This window comes from Prinia subflava, chromosome 11 (genome assembly GCF_021018805.1).
Source record: "Prinia subflava isolate CZ2003 ecotype Zambia chromosome 11, Cam_Psub_1.2, whole genome shotgun sequence".
Taxonomy (NCBI): Eukaryota; Metazoa; Chordata; class Aves; order Passeriformes; family Cisticolidae; genus Prinia; species Prinia subflava.
In genome coordinates, this window is record NC_086257.1 from 10,885,749 (window position 1) to 10,899,248 (window position 13,500).

A 13,500-nucleotide genomic window follows, 5' to 3' on the forward strand; every position below is an offset into this window, starting at 1 on the left:
GGCCTAGGCTGCAGTGAGCAATTGTGTATCTTCCTTTCTGTCACTACCCAAACTACCTCAGGTATTAAGGTGCTGCTGCAATTACATTCTGCAACTGGCAATGTAGATGGAGTTCTGGTTGTTTAGACCTTTCTTATATAAGTAAACAAAGCAACAAAAATATTAATCTAGACCCAAAGATCCCGGGCTCAGGGTTTACTTTCAGTTCATATTGAACAAGGAGAGGGTCAAAACAGAAGTGTTCTGTGCCTGACTCTGCCTGTTCATGTGTGTGAGGTTGAGCCCCTTTAGTCTTGATTGGCTGTTTTGGGCTCTTCTACTGACCAGCATTTTGATTGTTCTTTCCAAATGTCATCGTTTGTCAGAATCAGCATGGAAGTAAAGTCATGACTGGTATATCTGAACCAGCAGTGTTCAGAAGATGTTAATTTACAGAATCCTCAAGGCACTAAGTGAAATCTCCAGGATAAGGCTCCCACCATTGACCATACTGCTGGCAGGGAGCATTGTGGTTAGCTGGAAATGGAGACTAAGGTTGTGCTGCACTGTATTTGCTTATATCTGTAGTGTTCAGCTCCTATGTTACACTAATTTAATTTTTATGAAATGAGGAAGAAGGGAAAGTTTTCATATAAACTAATAGAGCCAGAACTGCCCAGCAAATAAAAGGCATATTCAGCATAAGCAGGTAAGAAACCTTTAAGAAGATTAACGAAAAAAGAAAATGGTAATAACCAAAAATTTCTTCAGAATGTTGTAGAGGAAAATACCTAAATTAATTACTAGTTACTCCCTGTTGGATATTCATAAGAGAACATTTGCTTTCTTCTATTAACAATGACAAGTCTGTTAAGGACTTAATTAAAATAATTGGGGGGGGAGGGGGACTAACAAGACATTTGCATAAAGATTGTGATATCTGGAAACTGATAATGTTTCAAAATATAGCAAATATCATGGACATTAGGAATCATTGAAAAGGCAGTCTAAAGAGTAGTAAACCAGGCAGGTACATGAAACAAACTACCAGTACTAAGTAAGTAGCAAATGATGAATGGTACAAAGGGTGGAAGAAAGGTTAAGGATTATTTTTATCTGGAATAGAGTCCTGGATGCTTAGTAAAGACACAATTCTTAGTGTGAACTACATTAAATCAGACTAAGATTAATGACTGCCAGATTAAGTGTTTTCCAGGACACTCAATAAGAAAAGGAAGCCAAAACAGCTTTTAAATATGTGGTTGTTGTTGTTTTGTTTTCTTTTTCCCAAGAGCTGAAAATATTGAAGGAAACTGGAATGGTACTTGGAGACACATTTTATTATTTTAACTGTTTTATCCCACTTTCTATATCCAGCATGATATTTTTTTTTAAAGTGGATACAGTCATGCTGTCCTCTTCTTTGAAGTCATAACTGATATGAATAACACAGATTACTGTTTCAGGCCTCATGGCCATTGTTCAAAATATTCTCCTAGTTTTAGATATGTACCTGAGTAAACCAACATAACCAGTAAGAAATTCTTGGTGCTTACGAATCATCTTGCAAAGATCCAGTGAGAGTTTCAAAGTAAACAAACAAAGAATTACCTGCTGTACATTCACAGCAACACTACTTCCTTGCTGGTGAGCCCTTCCTTAGAGCAATTACATCATGGTTTGGGGAGTGTTTTGTAATATTTGTATCTGACATCCCACTTGGATTAGTCTGTCAACAATTGTTGGTTGGGATAACCCCCTTGAGCACGTGGTGCTGGGTTCTATTCCTGAGTGAATCACTTAACCTCTCTGTCTTTTTCTCTTTCCATCCATAAAATTAGCATAATAATGCTAATTCATCATAGGCTATAGTTAGGCTCAATTAATGTTTGTAATGATCTCTGAGATTGTTGGATAAAACATGCTGTAAAAGTGTATTATTATTGTTAATAGAGCCTTTTGTACTTCGGCACTCTAACAAAGCACTACCATTGCTCACCAGCTCCTAAAATTTCATTGCAACTCCTAAGGACTTAATGGGATACAGCTTTCTGTTAGTGTGTCCGTTTATCTTCCTGACTCATTCAAACCATCAGAACAGTTTCAGTTCTGCAAATGGAAGAGCTGTGGAGTTTGTGCAGAGAGAAATTATGTAATTTTGGAAGTGATCTGGGACTGAAAGCTTTTTAAACAGGCCCTCATTTACACTGACCTCAGTTCTGGCTGAACTAGTTCAAACTGCAGAGAGCTGTGATTTGTAGAACAACTTTTTTTAAAATGAGGTACCTGTCTGGTCAGGACAATAAATAGTCATAGCTGTGGAAATGATGGCAGTGGAAGAGAGTGGGAGTAGACAAATCTCACTCTGTCCTGTTGGAGGAAATGATCTGGGGTTCATTGTTAATGCTCTTGGGTCTTGGTTATACATGCCAGGTTTACTGTTAGAAGACAGAGGCTTAGAACTCCCCTCCCATTTGTCAGGAGCAGAGGAAGAAATGAAGGAACAAGCTTCACAACCGAACAAATTGTGAGAAATGGTTTGAGATCTACAGGCCTCAAAGAGCAGCCCACATTTAGCACCATATTGGACAGCCAAGCTTGAGCATGTGAGCCTGAAATGGATTTTTGGTTGCATTGGTTCAACATTTGTAAGACGATTTGGAGCTGTGAGGCAATCATCTCTATACATGTGTTTTAAGCAGTGAGATTACTCTGTCCTGTTATGTGACACTTTATTTTATCAAATGCTAAACAGCTTTTGTGGGACTTCAAGTATTTTCTCTTCTGCTGACGTACATTAGCTTCGTACCCCTGCTTGTTCCAGTACTTGCATTATTCACAAGTGATTTGATACTATTTTTAATAATGAGAAATGTCTGTTATTCTCATCTTGTTTGTTCTTCAAAATAGCTGGACAGTCCCTACCAAAGCTTTATGAAAAAACAAAAAAAAACCCAACCAAACTAAACAATAACTGAGATAATTTTCACAGATTGGGTCGTCTAAAAGTCTTATGTTCCAGAAGTATCTTTAATCATGTGTTTCTAAAAGAAAAAATTTTGATGATTTGAAAATATAAAATGGCTGAATAGATTTTATGTTGACTACTTTGAGAAACTTCCTTTTTTTACAACCTATTTCTTTCCAACCTAATTTTTATTGCCCTTTTTGTCTAGTGCCTAGTATTACCAAGGATGATTCAGATAACATGACTGTAATCTCTCTGCAGGATTTTATGTGACTCAGTGAAGCCTCTTTCCATATCAAATCTTTGACTCTGTTACTCTCTAAAAGAAAAGTCTGCTCCTTGAAACTGGAAGAATTAGGTGATGTGAACATGGATGAGCTGATCGACACAAGCAAGTTGTGCGATTTTGTACAGAGAAAAATAAAATTGGTAAGGACACAATAAATTTGTTAAAAATACAATACCTACATACCTGCACTAATCATGTGAATTAGCCAGGAGTGATGAGAGACAGAAATTTGAAACCTTTGTCATAGTATCTGACAGCATTTTAGAAAGCAAGTAGGGCCCTAGGAGGTAGAATTAGATGGAAAGATCATGCTCATCAGTAATTAAAGCACTATTCAGGAAAAAAACAAGACAAAGCCACTTGTTATTGCTAATTACTGTGAGTGTCACGTTACACAGAAATACAACCTGTAAAGATGAGTGCAAACATCTGTAAAGGTATCATTTTCTTGAGATTCCATGGATGGTTCTACACTTTTTTAAGACATTCTTTTTGCCATTACAGTGAATCTCAGGTGTTCTATCCTTAAAGATTTTATAGTTTATAGAGTACTAGACTATAAGTGGCTGTTAGAAGCATTTCACAAAAAAAAAAATCCAGCATCTCAGTGTATTTTAATACATGACTTGTCTGCAATCCTTCAGTGTAGGAAAGCCTATGCTTCTTCCTAATGCATATTCATGACACATTGATACAATGGAGTGTCTGGATACATTTCATAATATTCAGATACTTGCTATTTTTCTAAATTCTCACTACTTGCCTTTTATAAAAGGGATGACCTTTAAATGCTGTTCTTTTACTTCAGCTGGAAAAATCCCCATCTAACAGGAACAACAGGAGTCTAAACTTGCATCTTAAATCATTTAGGTAATATTTTTGATGGCCTGTTTATATGAGTGTGACATTTAAAAATGAAGGTGTGTAAAACATTCATAGGAATAACAACATCTGTTTTCTGTCACAGCAAATAATGGAAGACCTTGTAGCCACACAGGGACACAGAAGGAGTTGTGGGAAAGTCTGGGAAAACTGTCAGCACTCAACTGAGTTAGTCTGTATCCTTGGGGCAGTTTGAGCTAGATGTGAACATGGAAGGAAGTCCAGGGCATGTTGGCTGGATCAGGCATAACTGTCCTTTACTTTGGCTCTGACAAGGCAAACCCTGGAGGTTCTACCATAAGTCCTTTTTTTTCCTCCCCCCGCCTTGTTTTCTATATCACAACAACATCTAGTGGAGGTTTCAGTACTGGAGAAGGCAGCTTCTTCATGTGGGATGTAGGAGTTTGAGCAGCAGGTTAATTACTAGGCCCAGTGTCTGGATATATGGATGCCTTCATGAGTGTGTTAGGTCAGGGAATTTTAGTTCATGATAAAGGATGTGGGTTTTTTGTTTTCCAAAATAACTCTTAATTTCAAACTGAGTGCTCATCAATAATGTGTTTTGTGCAACGGCACTTGTGGAATGAAGAGACAAATGTAATTAATGCAGCTACATTCAGAGGCTGAAGAAGTTGTTCCAAGAGCAGATTTGCTGAAAGGCTGTAGCCAGTTCTGGAATGCCCTTTTAGAAACACCCACCCTGGATTCCCAGCTGTGCTTCATGTCTCCTTGTCATTGCTTTGCAGGGATGGTATCACCAAACAGCTGACTACAGTTTCTTGAGGGCTGGGGCTGATTCTGTCCTTTTGAGACAAAAAAAATCACTACAGTTTTAGGGGCTTCAACTGAGTCCTTCCTTTTGCCAAATGATTGATGTGGAGGACTAGGGCATTTCCTCTTAAAAACCATATACCACGAGGAGGATGCTCAGTATAAAGTGATGTGGGAACTCCTCATTCCTCACCAGTTTTGATAAGCTCTTGTGTGTGAGGAGAGATAAGATGTTGTTGCACTCAAGTGGTGATAAAAGGAAGAGGAAGTGTGTTTACAAGTAGGATGTTTGAAAGCGGGGAAGGCTGCAGCACAAACAGTCTGTGAGATCCAGTGTGGATACTTGAAATAGGCTCATTTTAAGCTGACTGAATGCAGAACCAACACAAGCTTATAGCATGGACAGAGATGATTCCCTATCCTGACCCAGCAGAGATAGGAAATTTTGAAGTAAGAAATCAAGTGAGACAGTGCCTTGGGACTGCAACAGTTTTGGCACAAATCATGTTAGACTCAAATCCAAGTTGCTGACTGAGAAGTAACGTACTCTATTAATACACGTCAACCTTGAAAAATTTGGCTTACCTTGTGCAACATCCAAGTGCGATTTTTAAATGTTTTAATTTACTATGGCATGTATTGTGCAACTGTGGAATAACTTAGAAAATGATTTCTGAGCTGAAATGATGTGGAGTCTGAAGAAAAATCATTGCAAATCTAAGCCTGCAAAACTGTTATGAAGCACCGAAAATGGCCTATTAAAGCAAGAGGTATGCATAAAGATTTGGACAAGCTCACTTCCCTGTTCACTGTGAGATGTTTATTCCTTTGCTGCGTTCACTTCCAGCACATTTTTAATGTTCCTAAATCACACAACCTCAATCACGTTGTTGTGTCTGTCCCAGAGCACTGCTTCTCGGGGTGAATGAGAATGCTGTCTTCAAGAATGCAGGAACAGATATATTTGTTGAGTGCATTTGTATATTTGCAGTGAGACTGCACTGGAAATGGTCTTTTACTGGAAATCATTGTATTTAAACAAAACTGTCACATTTCAGCGATAGAAATAATAATATTATACTTTAACAAACTGTTCCATATAGCCCAAATCTTCTGTTCTTGAAATCTATAGGAACTTTGCCATGGTTTCAAATTAACACGACAATATACATTTGACTGAGAGATGAACATAAAAACCCCTCAAAATTAAGACATACTTAACATTTTTAAATGTGATATATGGTGGCATCTATATAATCAGACAGCTCATACTTTTAAAAGCTCAAAACAAACAAAAATTCTAAATAAAGTCTTGCTAAAATCCAAACTTATTTCGTAATCATGCATTGGAATAGCAGTTGTTTTTGCTGGTCTGATCTGCCTTTCTGTTGGCTGGATTCCCTTTCTGTGACAGATGTGCTATTTATGGAAGGGGATTCTGAATATTTTAAAGCACTGACTATTCGGAACATCTCATTCCCAGCCTTTAAAATGAAAGAGAACAAAATGCCAAATAACTTCCCAAAGAAAAACCTCCAAATTAAACAGATACTTATTTAATTATTAAAAAAGAAAGAAGAAGAGGGGGAAAAAAGCAAAATCAGATTGTCTGTTTTTTGAAAAGAAGTGAATACATATGTACAGCAGTCTAGTTTTTGCTGTACAACGTTTTCTGATTTAATACAATACTTGGTATTAGTCTTCACTTTTAAAAAGAGGTGCTCTTCTGGAGAAAAAAAAAATCACCAGTTTCCTAGGGAAAGAATACGTGTTTGAAAATTTGGCTGCTTTCTTCCTCAGCCATATTGGCAGGTCAAGTGAAAGCTAGCGGACAAATCTGGACAAATCTGGCCTCAGAAGGAGCTGTTTATTTCTGCAGTTGGTCAGAAACCATCCAGATGTACCTATACGTATGGTAAAGAATGGTTACTTAAAGAAACCTTTCAGTGGAATATTTTTAGAACTAACATGTTAATCTTCAGTTCTGTTCTTGTGCTGGGTATCATCTTGCGGTATTTGCAGGTAGAGAGATAAAGTGCTGAGAGAAGTCACCGACATAATGGGGGGGGGATTTTGCTCTCTGAACAGGTAGATCTTATGATTTGTTTTACCTCAGCCGAAGGTTGAGCCTTCTGGGAAGGTAACTCAAGTTACAGTAAACCGCAGCATGGTTCTCTCTTTCTCCCTTTGGAGACAGAGGACAATGAAAATAGCTCCAGTTTTGCTTATCAGGCATTTTTTTAAAAAAAATCAGATTGGCAGGTTTTGATGCTTTTCTCTTTGCATATTTTTCATTATAAATGCAAAATATTTTATTGTATTTTTAAGTTTTCCAGATGATAGCCCATTTTTTGACACTTTAAAAAATCTAATTCCCACAATTACTCTTGCAGTCTTTACAGAGGGTGATACCAATTTAACGTATGTGGCTGAACAACGTGCATGCTATTAATCTCAGAGGGTAACAGAAAGACATTAAGTAGGTGATGTGAAATTTTTAATTATCATTCTTCTTACTATTATTATTATTATTGCAGCTATGGTTTTATATTTCAATTTTTTTTTCCTTAAAGACGACAGCACTTTAGTATCTGCATTGACCTCCATGATGTCAGAATGTCATTGTGCAACCGTAGCTAAGAAAAGCCGCCGAGAAAAAAAAAAAACAAAGGAGCTTTGCGTCTTCCAATAACATGAGATGTGCATATACAGTACGTAGCATTTTGGAATTTATACCGTGGTAGTGAGTTGTTGCTTTCAGTTTGATTAGACAATCATTGTTTCGTTTTCCTTGCTTTGACAGTGAGTATGCTTGCACGCTGCTTAAGTCTTCTTAGCCTTATCTAGGTCAGTGTACTTAGGATAGCTTTTATATTCTGTAAGTCTGACAGATACCGTGCTTGGCAGAGATCAGCAGCAAATTTTGTTTTGTTTGTTATATCTGAGGATTGAAAAATATCTTAAAACTAATCAGAATTGTACACCACATAGCACCTACTGTTTCTGCATTGCAGATATATTTAGCTCTAACACTGCTTGTGGTTAACAGGGTGTAGCGTAGACACAGACAGCTGATCATGCAGTCAGACCCGGTGCTCGTGTGGTTTGTCAATACTGCTCAGGATTTTGATGGACTGTAAAAGAGAGAAAACAGAAAGGAGAGAAAAAGAAATGTTTTATTTCTAATGTCTGAACATTAGACCTTTAGCTATATTATTTTTCCTAACATTGGCTTTTAATTTTATTTTTTAATACTGAAACTTAAAAATTAAGAAAGCACAGCAATTGCATCCAGGATTTAATATGTGCGACGTGAAATCTTTCTGCATCGAGAGGATGTTGCTGTAGTGGATGCAGTGTTTCTCCAATGAGCAAGAAGACTGTTTTGTTTTCCTCGGCAGGCGACTCAGCCATTGCACAAGGAGATTTTGATAAGAGTTTGAAATGCCTACCACTGTATCGTTGTAGAATTTGGAGTTTGCTAACGGTGTTAGTGACTGGAGCTCATCTTGCATCACCAGTTGATGACAATTTTCTTTGTTCCCTCCCACCCAGTTGAACCAAGACTCTGTAGCAGATACGCAATGTCACTTACAACATTAATCAGATACTGCATTTAAGGTGAGCTGTCCCCTGCCTCCTCCCTTACCAGAGCTGTGCTGCAGTATGTATCTTACTCCTGCAAGCCTAAAATGGCAGGCAGGATTAACGTTGCTTGTGCTGTGTGCATGCTGTGTATTGAATTCATTATACTGTGCCTAGTATCTCAAATGTGAGTATGTAAATGGTCTGTGTGCCATGTCATGCAGTAGTGAAGACTGGTTTGTGCTTGTACAGGCTTAGATATTTGAGCATCACCTTAAAAATTCTTTTTTCATTTGCAATGTGGTGAGCTGTTAGCTTGTCATCACATGCAAACTACATTATTAGCCCTCGGAAAGGAAAAAAAAAAGCAAACTGTGCTTCCAGATGGTGTCACCCTTTTTCTTCTTGCATTTACTGTAGTTTAAATAATGTATATTGTATTGTTAATTAATGTGAATATCGAATTAAAGCACTTGAAACTTACATATTTATTATGCAGGTAGGAGGCACGTCGAATCTATTTTTAACTCTTACGCAGTCCATGTTGTGCAATGGGCTTTGGTTGTCGAGTTTATATTTTCAGCTGTGATATCAATAGGTTGATTTTCAGTAAATGTGACAAGTGGCCTTTGCAGTGGTCAGCTTCAAGCTTTGAAGCCTCTGAGGAGGAGAAAAAAAAAAAAAGCCAACCTTGTTTTGCAGTTTCGGAAAACCTTGGACTTTTTTTTCCCACTCCTGCTTTCCCTGTTGATAAACTCAGTTCTCCTGCTCACGGTCTATTCAAGCTGCTTCCCATTTGAATTTTGACAACTGCTTCTAAAAAATTATCAAGAAGAGCAAGATCAGAACTTATCTCCATCGCTTTACATAAAAATGGCTGGGTGCATTGCCATGTTAACACTGCTCTAAGTGGTACATGCAGGTAGGTTGAGATTTGCATGTTTTACTGTTTTCTTGGTCAGTGTTGCAAGAACATGAAATGAGCTTTGGAATGTAGCTTTCAGTTTTAAAATGTACTAAACTGTTAATGAAAACAACCTATATTAAATTGTTGGCTTCACATATTGGTATGACAATTACTCTTATCTGGGTTTTTTTTTAATCTGTTGTGAAAGTGGAGCAATCATGCCTGTTAAAATAATCATATGTACTAAGGGCGTGGCAACGCTTATGCAACAAAAGAATTTTTGAAAACCCTATTGATTCCATTACATTTTAAAGCTGACTGTAACCATTACTAAACTTGCAGCTGAAAGGCAGAAATAAAAATTGAGGAAGATTAGAAAAAAGAAAAATATTTAAATTCTGTCGTAAGCGGTTTTGTGTTTTGTGCGAAATATTAAATAAAGAATAATATGCTTTAATGCTTATATTTTCAGTATTGGCTACAAACATAAAACTGCAGTATTTTTTGTTATTTAAAGGTAGGAGAACTTTAAAGAGAGAGATTGATATAAATGGCCCTGTCAGCTTAAACTGAGTATCAGTTCACTGAAATGTGTTTTACTTCACACAAAAAAAACTTAACAGCCTTAGTACAAAAACCTGAATTTGAGCATAAGGAATAACAATAATTATGAGTACTGTATTACTTACACTAACTTTTATAATAAATTTCTTTCAGATTAATATTGGGCCAGAACCAGTTTCCTTGGCAACCAAATCCTTTAGAAAGGTTCAATTGTAGAGATGTAGAAAGATGTTGTTCTCTTTAACAGCAATATCACAATGCAAATGGAAATGTCACGGTAGTTTCCTCTTAGTTCTAACTGAGAATGTGATCTCACTTTATGTTTCCATGTGGCTATCAGTTCTTAAACGATGCCATGTTTATAAAGCTGTACACACAAAAACCTGTTTTATTTCTGGTTTGCATTCGTTGTTCCCAGAAACGTACCCTGGTTTCTTTTTTAATTTAGCCCAGTCTTGCATGTAGGTCAAGGTTTGTACTGTGTGTAATAGTTTTATTATCATCACAAGTATAAAAATATCACAAAAACATTTAGCAGCTGACAAATGTAGAGAATCAGAAGGTTTAAACCTTCTTTAAACTTTGCTGAATTCGGCCACAGTAATGCTAATAAACCTTTCTCTAAATAGTGGACCCATTCTGAAGTTCAGGTAAAGAACTGTGTTTAAGCATACTGCAAAAGAACTCCTTTCAGACCTTAAACAAGCCTTTAGAGAATAAGCTCACTTGTGGTCTGCGGTAATTTGCAGACCTTATAGATTTGGCAAAATTTTAGTATTATAATTTTTTTTCTATTTTTAGCTAATATGTTTTACAGTGCCAGTAAAGTTAATGTATACCACAGGTAACTACCTCCACAGGTCAGGTGTTACTGAATGTCTCCACTGAGCTTACAACGTAGTGTAGCTTCTCCTCGCTGCCCTTTGTACGTGACTTGAGAAATTCTCACTACTGCAATGAGACTTTTGCAGCAGGGAAGCCATTTTCCTTTCATGTCCTTGACTTTAAAATGACTGAGTATATTTTGTGTGGAAGAAGACTCAGCACTGAAAGTGAATGCAGAGGAGGAATTTAGAAGCACAGCCAATTATCAGTAATAGCCTTGACAGTATGAGTAATATTAAACTAATTCTCGTTTACTTCTAAATATACCAGTTCAGTGCATTCCGAATGAGCAGAGTATAACTGCTCAGGAATATGACTTGTCATGTGTTGTAATAGGCAAATCCTTAATGATGACAATAAAACCATTTGATGCATAATTATAAGAAAAATTTAGTGCACTCCAGTATTCCTCTGTTCCACCTAAAGCAGCAGAACTGAAAATGTAACACAGAGCATATCTCAAGTGACGTATTAAAGCCTGCATTTTTTGTAATTTGATTTCTCTCCAGTAGCTTGCGTCTGCTGATTATTTTCCTGACTAAAATGTTAATATGGAGGGAACCATTAAATGAAGTAAGAAAGTACATTTCTTTGTTTATTTCTTGTGTGGTTATTTTTAAAGGAAATGCCAAGCAAATGATATGTCGAATCTATTTATTGCCTCTGATACTTATCTTTAGAAAAGATGGGGCACTTAGCAATAAACTGTTTTATTATATCTTTGTGTTTAAACATGCCCACTCAAGGCATTTTTTAAAAGTAGCTCCATTACACGAGCACATTTCCCTATGGTTGTTTTAAATCCATTTGCAGATTTGCTCTTTGTTAAGGGGTGCAAGTCTTCTTGTAATGAATATGACTGAACTCAAGTGCTTTTTTGAGTCTGAAAAAACTCATTGGCAGCCTGCAAATGTTAATTTCTTCTACCGAAAGAAATGAATTTCTTTATTTAGGAGGAGTCCAGTAATTAGCAAGCTGTTTCCAGTTTGACTGTCACACGTGGCTTGCTGTATGTATTTCAGTGGTACTTACATCCAGCTAATGCAGGGTGTCACAATGTTGGAGCCAGAGGTGCCATAAAAAAATCTTCTGTAAACTTCATCCCTTTTTTTCCTTTGGCTGAGGGGTCTAACCAGGGCATGGAGGAGCAGGTGCAGTTTTTCCCACCTCCAGCACAGCCTGCAAATGTCAGGGGGGGCTGTTAAGGTTTTGGGGTTTATTTTGTTGTGGGTTGGGGTGGAGTGGGTCAGTTTTATCATAGAAGTCTAATTGTTGATACTGAACCAGCCTTTTTTTTTAATTGGAATTGGTTCTTTTATCCATGCAAATTCCATTTCTGCCTAACAGAAAATCTAAACAAAGCATGAGTAAAAATTAAATCAAACCAAAAAATTATTCACTTGGACACCGTTCTACTTGTTTTTCAATGGTCTTTCTAATTAAAGTTACTTCTGCCTCTAAACTTCATTTTGATTTGAAACTGCAGGTCTCTCAGTGGGAAATTAGCTGTGTTCAGATAATATTTGTCAGACTATTAAACAGATTCTGGTAGTAATGAATAGGTACCAATTAACCCTTTTGAGGTATCTAGTGTCTGTTTTGCTTTATCACATAAATTGCTTTACTAAGTATTAAAAGGGCTTTATTATGGATGATACTGTACTTGAATTCCAGTATTACCAAATTTCGGAAATCTTTAGTTTTGGTAAGATCTTTTACTATTGGATTCCTCCAAACATGAGGAATTCCTCCAAAGATTCCCATTTATCATATTTTGGTCATTTATAAATATGCCTTTATTGGAATGTGAGTAATAATAATGACTTCTTGCAATTTTCTTTCATTCTGGCCTTTGTTAAGGGCAGATGTGAGCTACAGATTTCTTATTCAAATTAACATAGACTAAAACCCTACAAGGCTATACCAAAACAACAAAAATTAGCTCACCTTCTTACCTTTTCAAGCTAAAGTAAGGGATCCTGTATTTCCTGTGCAATGTTATTGCTAAGAGCAATATTTAGAAATGGAGGATGGAGCTGTGTATTCCTAATTGCTGCTCCATGCTTGCTGCTGTATGAATGCCTATCAGCTGAGTCATAAGGCCTTATCTGCATGATTTTGCAATTTCTCTATGGAACAATTTCATTTTTTTCAGTATCTCCGAAACAAAACCCGGTTCCGCATAATTTTTGTACTGTTACAGGAAAACCTTTTTAGGGTGTTTGATACATAATAATAAAATTAGGATGTTTGACAGTGATGAATAATCGCTTAAGCAGAGAAATACAGGAAGTGTATTCCAGAGAACAAGAGCTGCCTAGAAATGTCATTATCACAGATACTGTGATGATATCTGTGACAAGAGAGATCAAAAGAAAAGTGGTGGAAGATAAAGAGGAGAAAGAAAATGTCTTTCAAAATAATTACTTTAAACTTGAAAACATCCTTACATTTATGTCTAGAACATATCATTATGTCCAGTCTGCACTACACAGGTTAAATCATAATAAAACAATTCAGCAGAAGTTTGGTTAATGCTACTGGTTTATTGCTGGCATGTTCTAAAATTCCCAGATGTAGATTTGGAGCCCTACAGCACCCCAGGGAAAATTTTGATGAATTACGCAATGTATGTGGAAATTAGTACTCAGCTAATAATTCAGTCATTAA

At 36.7% G+C, this 13,500-nt stretch overlaps 1 long non-coding RNA gene across 1 annotated transcript in view; it reads left to right on the forward strand.

The window, feature by feature from the left end:
* The window catches only part of LOC134555873 (uncharacterized), a 77,623-nt gene extending 64,154 nt beyond the window's left edge, over positions 1-13,469 (forward strand). The window contains exons 8-10 of the long non-coding RNA XR_010081522.1: positions 3,209-3,376; positions 7,463-7,600; positions 8,163-13,469. This is a non-coding gene — a long non-coding RNA (uncharacterized LOC134555873). The remainder of the gene's footprint in view (positions 1-3,208; positions 3,377-7,462; positions 7,601-8,162) is intronic.
* The last annotated feature ends 31 nt before the right edge of the window (positions 13,470-13,500 follow it).